The sequence below is a fragment of the Aotus nancymaae genome, unplaced genomic scaffold (assembly GCF_030222135.1).
Source record: "Aotus nancymaae isolate 86718 unplaced genomic scaffold, 86718_ANA_hifiasm-v0.15.2.pri h1tg000098l, whole genome shotgun sequence".
NCBI lineage: Eukaryota > Metazoa > Chordata > Mammalia > Primates > Aotidae > Aotus > Aotus nancymaae.
Window position 1 is genome coordinate 1,747,600 of NW_026988513.1, and position 9,058 is coordinate 1,756,657.

The window sequence follows — 9,058 nt, forward strand, 5'->3', positions numbered from 1 at the left end:
ATGGAATATAGACCTAAACGGAAAATGCAAAACTAAAATTCCTAGAAGATAACAGAGGAGGAAGTCCTGGTTTCGTTGGCTTGGTGATGACTCTCTAGATGTAGCAGCAACAGCATGATCAGATAAGGAGGCTCCATTAAGTGGAACGTCATTAAAACTACAAAGTTCTGTTCTGAAAAACACACTCTTAAGAGAATGAGAAGACAAGCCACAGACTGGTAGGAAACATTTCCAAAACTCATATCTGATAAAGGGCTGGTAAGCAAAATATCCAACATTTTCTTAAAACTCAGTAATAAGGCCAGGCGAGGTGGCTCATGCCTGTAATCCCAGCACTTTGGGAGACCAAGGCGAGCAGATCACTTGAGGTCAGGAGACCAAGACCAGCCTGGCCAATATGGCGAAATCCCATCTCTACTAAAAATACAAAAATTAGCCAGGCGTGGTGGCACATGCCTATAATCCCAGCTACTAGGGAGGCTGAGGCAGGAGAATAACTTGAACCCAGGCGGTGGAGGTTGCAGTGAGCCGAGATCATGCCACAGCACTCCAGCCTGGGCGACTGAGCAAGAACACGTGCCAAAAATAAATAAATAAAACAAAAAGTAATAAGAAGAAACACAACCCAATTACAAAACGGACAAAAGATCTGAACAGACACTACAGCAAAGTAGACATACAGAGAGCAAGCAAGCATGTGAAAAGATGCTCCACACCAGACGTCATCAGGGAGCTGCAAACTTAAATGACAATGAGACATACCACTTACACATCCATTAGGATCAGCACAGTTAGAGGAGTAGTCCAGGGATTTAAGTCATTTATCTGTAGAATAAAAACAGCTGGTAAACTTTCATAAGCCATTTCAAAAAAGCATGATTCTTCCAGTCAGCCCAGGGGAGAGCTTCTGTCTACTGAAAAGTGTACAATCTAAACTGAAAAGCAGATGAACTAAACCGCTGGTAGGACAAGAAAAAAGAAGTGAGAAGAAGACCCACCTGAGCATTAACTGAAGGGAATAAGATACTTTGACATCCAGAACTAATGTTAATTCTATTTTAATTGTCATTTGCCCTACTAAATGTAATCAAAGCCCTGTCAATCATTAGCATCACAATGAAAATATTCTGTTTTTTATATATATATGGTTGTATCTCTTTTGAAGGATGTAGCTCTTATCCTCGACTGCACCTTAGATCATCTGGGAGCTCTAACAGTGTCCTGCCAGTGAAATCAGAATCCTTGGAGGATTTCAAGCTTAGTTTACTTGAAAGGATAATTATCACTGGAAAATGCATTTCTCCTATTTCATTCTTTTTTCTTTTTTTTTTTTTTTAATGAGACAGAGTCTTGTTCTGTCACCCAGGCTGGAGTGTAATGGCACAGTCTCGGTTTACTGCAACCTCCATCTCCTGGGTTCAAGCAATTCTCCTGCCTCAGCCTCCCAAGTAGCTGGGATTACAGGCACAAGCCAGCATGCCTAGCATTCTTTTTTTTTTTTTTTTTTTTTTTTGAGACGGAGTTTCGCTCTTGATACCCAGGCTGGAGCGCAATGGCGCGATCTCGGCTCACCGCAATCTCCGCCTCCTGGGTTCAGGCAATTCTCCTGCCTCAGCCTCCTGAGTAGCTGGGATTACAGGCACGCGCCACCATGCCCAGCTAATTTTTTGTATTAGTAGAGACGGGGTTTCACCATGTTGACCAGGATGGTCTCGATCTCTTGACCTCGTGATCCACCCGCCTCGGCCTCCCAAAGGGATTACAGGCATTAGACACTGTGCCTGGCCCTATTTCATATTTTTGACAAGCCCAACTTTTACAGAAAAATGCTAACAGCAATAATAATAGCTAACACTTGCACAGTGCCTACCACGTAATAGAAGATGGAAGAAAACATCAGCTTCTTTACACAGAGCTACAGTCTCAGCTTCTTCATGTACAACTAATTCCTTTTGCTCTTTACGAAGATAAAATCCACTCACTTGGTTATGCTTAATTTGGGGGACAAAATTGAAGACGTCGCACTTGTCCACACACAAAAGGAGGATGCAGCAGGTTGGAAAGCTGTCTATTCTGTTTGCCCACAGTGGCATGAAACCTAAATTATGAAGAACTTAAATCATTCTGGGAATATTTTTAAAGCCATATTTCATTCCACCACAGTAATAGGACACTCTCCTTGTAGCTCACCTTGCCATCATCTTGCCATATTCTTCAGTTGCCTGACACAGCATTTCCTCCCAACGACTATTTGTTAACATGTAGGCAAGCCCCCAAGACGGGGCAGCCCTAGCTGAAATGCAGTGTCATCTGAAAACCGCACTCAGCACTTTTCCCTGTCTTCAAAACAGTCCAGCAAGGCGATGCATGGACACACATGGGATGGTTCACTAAGGATCTGTGGGTAAAAGACTAAGTCACACTTCCCAGAGGAAATTTAATCCAAATCCCCATTAAGCAGTTTTGTTTTCTCCCTTAAAGCTTCTCTTCCCTGACAACTATCTCAACTCTCGTCTTCTCTTCCCTAATAAGACCTAATCCAAATAGTAAGCTCTGGTCCTCACTTTGCAAAACCCACTCAGGAGAACAAAGCCTCCCAGCGAGCCTCATAGTGGCAATCCATCATCTTCTCGCTAGCAGTGACCTTGGGGATCTCATCTCCCAGGACAAGGAGCCTCTCACAGCGTACCTCACTATGAGAGGGAGAAAAGACATTTTCCCATTCTGTGCATACACAAATGAACTTGTTTCCAAAGAGTTTTATGGAAGTCATATGATGAAATACTCATTGCAACTATACATCTACAGTTCTGAAGATACAAAAATGCATTGAACTTACAACCACTTACAGATGGCGAAACAAGGGCACTGAAAAAATAGAGGAATTATCCAATATGCCATAGCAAATGGCAAATTTTATACTATAACCTAGTCCTCTGACTTATAGCCCAACTTTCTTCCCACTAAGGGGCTCAGCCTCCCGGCAAGGACCAACATTTCCGCTTGCATTAGGTCCTTAATCTTTATTTTCTCATTCATAAACTTAAGCTGGACCTTATTCTTGAAAATTCTACAAGGATCCACACTGTGAATGTGTGCACACTTTGTGTTTCTTAGAAGAAATATATTTAATCAATACAAGGTGTTTCTCTAACAAAGATCTCTGTTTTGACCTCTGATATATGTCAATGACTGATGTCATACATTTCAAAGCAAAATACAGCACAATATTGTCCTGGTAAACCAGGCATGTAAATTAACTCAGCCATAAAACCTTTAAAAAATTAAAGGAGGGGGCTTTGGCAACTAGATTAAAATACAGAACCATGTAAGTGTTTCAGGCTGTTGGTGCTCCTCACTGCCATCCTGTATGCTACCGCTGTGGCACTGACAAGACTGAGTGGGACTGGTGACTCAGCTATGGGTTGGTAGATATTTTTAACCCATTCAGATCATTCATATTAATTTATCTCTAAGTGTATCAGCTCAAAGAAGAAGAAGAGGAAATTGAAACTACCAGCTGAGATCAAGTGGGTTATCAGTCCCACATCCTCCTTCCCTTCTCCCAGCACTTTGTCTATCAGGATAATGTGGCAAATTGAAGTGAAGGTACAGCCATTAAATCATTTTTTCTTTACAATGTGACTGATTCCACTGTGCCAAGAGAATCATGACATCTTAAAGCATAGGTGACAGCTGGTGAACTGAATGCCATTAACTCCATACCCAGAAATCTGAATTTGCTGGGGTTTTTGAAATATAGAAAACACATTTGAAATATATTTGTCTGGTGGGGGGTAAGACTGGCATTAAGGTAAACAACTAGCAAATTGTTCATAGCAATGAACTAGTGCAGTGCCTTTTCATTCCAAAACTGTAGAAATTAGAGACTGTTCACCAGATGTTGTTTAAAAAAATAGATTTTGTTAAAACTAATTTAACTACTAAATTGCTAAAAGGTACACTCTGGTAAGTCCTCTTTTAGCTGAAAATGTCTGTGTCTTGTTAAATGTTTATTGAATAGTGTAATTATATTGCTTTCGCTGTTAAATGATATTGACATTCTTGAACAAGAAAGATCTTTATTCAGGCAAGATGAAATGTGAACATCTGGCAGAGACCTTGTGTGGAACGTTGAAACAAACAAACAAAAATCTTGACCAGTGTGTAGCTTTTTTTTTTCTTTCACCCTTTCCCAAGTTTTCTGGATTTGACTCACATCAGAATATACTTAAACATGAGGACTCTGTCACTTACCATAGAAATGTTCAAAGCAAATCCTGAGCAAACCAGTGGCTGCTGAAGATGAGGTCAATTCAGCCGTGAAACAACTGTTTCTCAAACAATGAGCCAGCTGCTTGGTTCACTTCAAATCACTGTGAGAGTAAAAAGAAAAAAAAAATTTTAATAAATGTAATATAATGGCCATTTGTCATCATATTACTAGAAGCTTAATATTTTATAACAAATTTATTTGGCCTCTAAGACACCACAAACAAGTACGAAATTAATATCTAAGTAATATTGTCAGCTTGTTAAGGGACTTTTTCTTGACACAGAATGTCTCAGTTTTAGGAATCTTTTGATTTTATCCATTAGATGACTGACCCTCACAAAGTGTGATCAGGTCACAGGAAGAGGCTCAGCAGAGTGGCTGGCTCTCCGTGTTCCAGCATATTTCTTTCTTCTCTTTCCCATTTCCCATTGTGTAATGAAGAATGACAGAAACTTGGCTCTACCGTACCCTGAGAACTCTTTATTAATTTAATGGCAAGATTTTGATTCATGTGGAAAAAGAAGTTGCCTATAACCCTGAGTGTTCCACAAGGAATCTTCAGTACAGAACTTTTGTTCTTTTAGGTATCCCGGTCAAAAAATAGATTTAGACATCAGAGTAAGTAAAATATAATGAAATGCAAATGTCTAACACCAGCTGTATCTACACAGCAAAGCAACATTTGGCAGGCCAGTTCCCTTCATCCAAGCCCAGCTCTGAAGGCTTTCGTTCCTCTAAAATACCCAGAACGGTTATCAAGAATGTCCCCGGGGCCGGGCGCGGTGGCTCAAGCCTGTAATCCCAGCACTTTGGGAGGCCGAGGCGGGTGGATCACGAGGTCAAGAGATCGAGACCATCCTGGTCAACATGGTGAAACCCCGTCTCTACTAAAAATACAAAAAATTAGCTGGGCACGGTGGCGCGTGCCTGTAATCCCAGCTACTCAGGAGGCTGAGGCAGGAGAATTGCCTGAACCCAGGAGGCGGAGATTGCGGTGAGCCGAGATCGCGCCATTGCGCTCCAGCCTGGGTATCAAGAGCGAAACTCCGTCTCAAAAAAAAAAAAAAAAAAAAAAAAAAAGAATGTCCCCGGTTGGCCAATTTCTCAGCTTCCTGTTTGCTTTTTTCCTTTCATGTAAGTTACACTTCATTAAACATTTTTCTTTAAGTCAGGACACCATACAACCATGGCGTGACAATATATGACCAGAGGTCTCACTCCTGCTCCTCCACTCATCCACACAAAGGCTCTTCTAGTTTGCCAGGAAAGCCCTGGGCAAGAGGGAAGAGCCAAACTCTATAGTCCCTGAACAGGTGCTGAATCTAAACTATCTCCACTATCTATTAAAATAGCCTCGGCAGGGTAGGCCTGGAAAGATGAGGAGAATTGATAGGGACATTCAAGTTGGGCAACAGCATATGAACACAAGTGTTGGTGTTCATGGAGGGGTGAAAAAGAAACAGCTCAAGCAAGTCAGAGCAGGACTGGTGTTCAGTCTTGAACATTGTGTAGGTGGGTGATAGAAGCAAGTAGCATTAGAGAACAACATGTTCAATGGCTTACTTACTGCAAGAAGCTTGGCATGGCTGGAGCATAAATCTTGGATGGGAAGAGATTTAGCCAGCAATAAAGAAATTAAGTCGGCAGGAGTCAGGTAATCAAGTCTCCAGCAGGCTGAGAAGTTTGAATTTAATCCAAGAGGCAATGGTACTTTTGATGAGGGTATAATATGATCAGCTTTGTGTTTTAGAAAGATCGCCCCTATGATTTTAGAAGAATGGATTGGTAGGATAATAACATAGGATGAAGAAGCAACATGGATAGGAGAGATTCGGCAAAGTTAATACACGCAGGCCTCTTTGTTTGACAGAATGAGGATGGTGATGGAGCTCACCTTTGTGGTTTCAGTCACTGTCTCCATGAAGATGCTAGTCTTAAATTGAAGAAAGAAAATGAAGGAGTTTGGTTTGAGATATGATACACCAGAGTTTCTTGTGAAGCTGTACAGCAGAATCCCCAGTGGAATTCATGAAGGATAACTACAGAGAGAGAGAGAGAGAAATATGTATAACATATATACACACATATATATGCATATGTATAAATTATTTGATGAAAATAACATATTCATTTTAGAAAATTGATATGCAGCCGGACTGGATATTATAGATTCAGTAGTTAAATATCTTATATGATAATCACCATCTAGCTCATATGTGGAGCATACATTTCAGGGTTAGTTACAGTTCATTTCTACTTTTGAATGCATTTGAATAATAAAATACATTCAGAAGTAGAACTGAACTGTATTGATGACATAGTTTGACTGTCATGAACTAAGAATGACCTTAAAAAGCCATACCACAAGAAAGAATAGCTCAATATTAACTGTGCCAAAATCTAAATTACATTCAAAAGGGAGATACTAAGTAAGACAGAGTTAGCTATAGCTTAACGCCTCAGCTTCACGGAAATGTCTTTGCAGCTAACTCATCTTGGCAGGGAAAAGACACATCCTCAGGTTCGTTCGCAGTTAATGCAACTAACTTTACCCCAGCGATTTTCCATTTTCTATGTATGGAATTCCAGGATCTCAAATAATAATTGCTCAAATACATGAGCAAATCAAAAACTTTCTTTGAGAAAAAAAGTTGACCCTGGTTTTTTTTGTTTGTTTGTTTGTTTGTTTTTGTTTTGTTTTTTTCATCTCTACAGCTAACTTCCATTGGGAGGTGAAGCGGAACCTCCTTGGGACAAGAATAAAAGTCTAGACCTGTCATTTTTTTTTTTAACTTTTAGGTTCAGTGGTTCACGTGCAGGTTTGCTTTAGAAGCAAATTGCATGCCATGAGGTGTGGTGTTCAGATTAACTCACCACCCTGGTAAGAGGCACAGTACCTGAGAGGTAGCTTTTCAATCTTCACCCTCCTCCTACACTTTAACCCTCAAGTAGGCCCCAGTGTCTTTTGGAGGATCTGTCAGTTTCATAAAAGATTGTAAACTTTAAGATTCCTATATCAGTATCTGATGTCCATGGGAACTCCTCTCTCTCACCCACATAGAATATATGCACGCCAGGCACCTCAGAAAACTGCTCAATGTTCTCTTGCTTAATGAGGTATAACTTACATAAAATGCACAAACCTAGACGTGCACTACTATGCGAACTCTTACATGCGTATACACCTGTGCAATCACCAGGGCAAGACAGAGAACATTTTCAACGCCCAAAAATATTCCCCATGTATTTACTTAGTAACCGCTGACGTGGATGCTACAGACAAACACTGTTCTGACCTCTGCTGTCACAGATGCGCTTTGCCTGTTCTTGAAATGTAGGTGAAATCACACAGTATCTTTTTTACCTGGCTTCTCTTGTCCAATGCATTGTTTTTGAGATTCATCCATGTTGTTGCATGTATCAGTAGCTTGTCTCTCTTATTGCTGTGTGGTATTCCATTGTATAAATATACCACAGTCTGTGTGTTCATCTTTCTTTGATGGACATCTGAGCTGCTTCCAGTTTCTGGCTCTATGAAAAAGCTGCTATAAACATTCTGGTGCGTATCTGTTGGTAGACACAAGCACTTCTTTCTCTTGGATATTACCTACAATGGGCATGCATATGTGTAGCTTTGGATACACTGTAAAACAATTTTCTAAAGTGGCTGCACAAGTTTATGCTTCCACCAGCAGAAAATTTCATCATGATTTACACACCATTTCTTTCTATGCAACTGTGAACAGACTTCATATTATACTGGAATAATATATGAACCATGCCAACTTCTCATTCTGTTAGGTCATTAAGTGCAGACCTTGTTTTAAGCTAAAGCACCAGAAATGCTTGCCTTTATTGTACTATTTTAGATACTCCAAAAAATACCTCATTGAATTTTATTAAAAATCTGTATAAGAAATAGGCATAAGAAGTGTGAGAATTTCTAATGGCTATGATAGACAGATGAAAGATCCTTCAGCTTACTCAAAACCAAAGACAATTGGATTTGATCATTTCAACACATTTTAATTTTTTTATTTATACAAAATAATTGTACATATTTATGGGGTACATGTAGTAGTTTGACATACGCATATAATGTGCAGTGATCAAATCATGGTATTTAGGATACCCATCACCTCAAACATTTATCATTTATTTGAGTTGGGAGCATTTAAAATCTTATCTTCTTGCTGTTTTGACATTTTAAACATATAGCCAACCTCCAAAGTATAAATTTTTAAAATCCTTTGTGACCTAAGTTAAAAAGGACATTAAAATCAGAGTATAATGTTGGAGTTGACATCAAATGACCTACGCAAATATCATAATAAATGCCCAAAGTATAGGAGCCTATATACTCGCTTGAGAATCAAGAGTCAAATGTTTAGGGTTCACACTGACACCACCAATTCATCTTGTCCCAAAGTAAACCACTGATCTTGTGGATTTCCAAACTTAGTGAATTTCATTCGCCCAGTTACCCAAGCCATATTCAGGGATTGGCAAACAGTTACCCAAGCCATATTCAGGGATTGGCAAACTCTTTCTGTAAAGACTCATACAATAAACATTTGAGGCTCTGCAGGCCAGCTGGTCTCTGTCACTCAACTCTGCTTCATGTAGTGCCAAAGCAACCACAGACAATGCATAAATGAACACCCATGGCTGCATTCCAATAAAACTTTATTCATAAAAACAGGCAGCAGATCAGATTTGCACCAAGGTTATGGTTTCCTTACCCCTGCTAATTAGGAAATCTAGGCTTCTCCAATTTATTTA

General features: G+C 39.8%; 1 long non-coding RNA gene across 1 annotated transcript; it reads right to left on the minus strand.

Moving 5' to 3' along the window:
* Window positions 1-1,969: 1,969 nt before the first annotated feature.
* Window positions 1,970-8,080, minus strand: LOC105725736 (uncharacterized). Its single transcript, XR_001109352.3, has 4 exons — window positions 7,641-8,080; window positions 6,171-6,315; window positions 4,258-4,376; window positions 1,970-2,098 (listed from the first exon to the last, which is right to left on the minus strand). It is a non-coding gene; the product is annotated as an uncharacterized LOC105725736 (long non-coding RNA).
* Window positions 8,081-9,058: the final 978 nt, after the last annotated feature.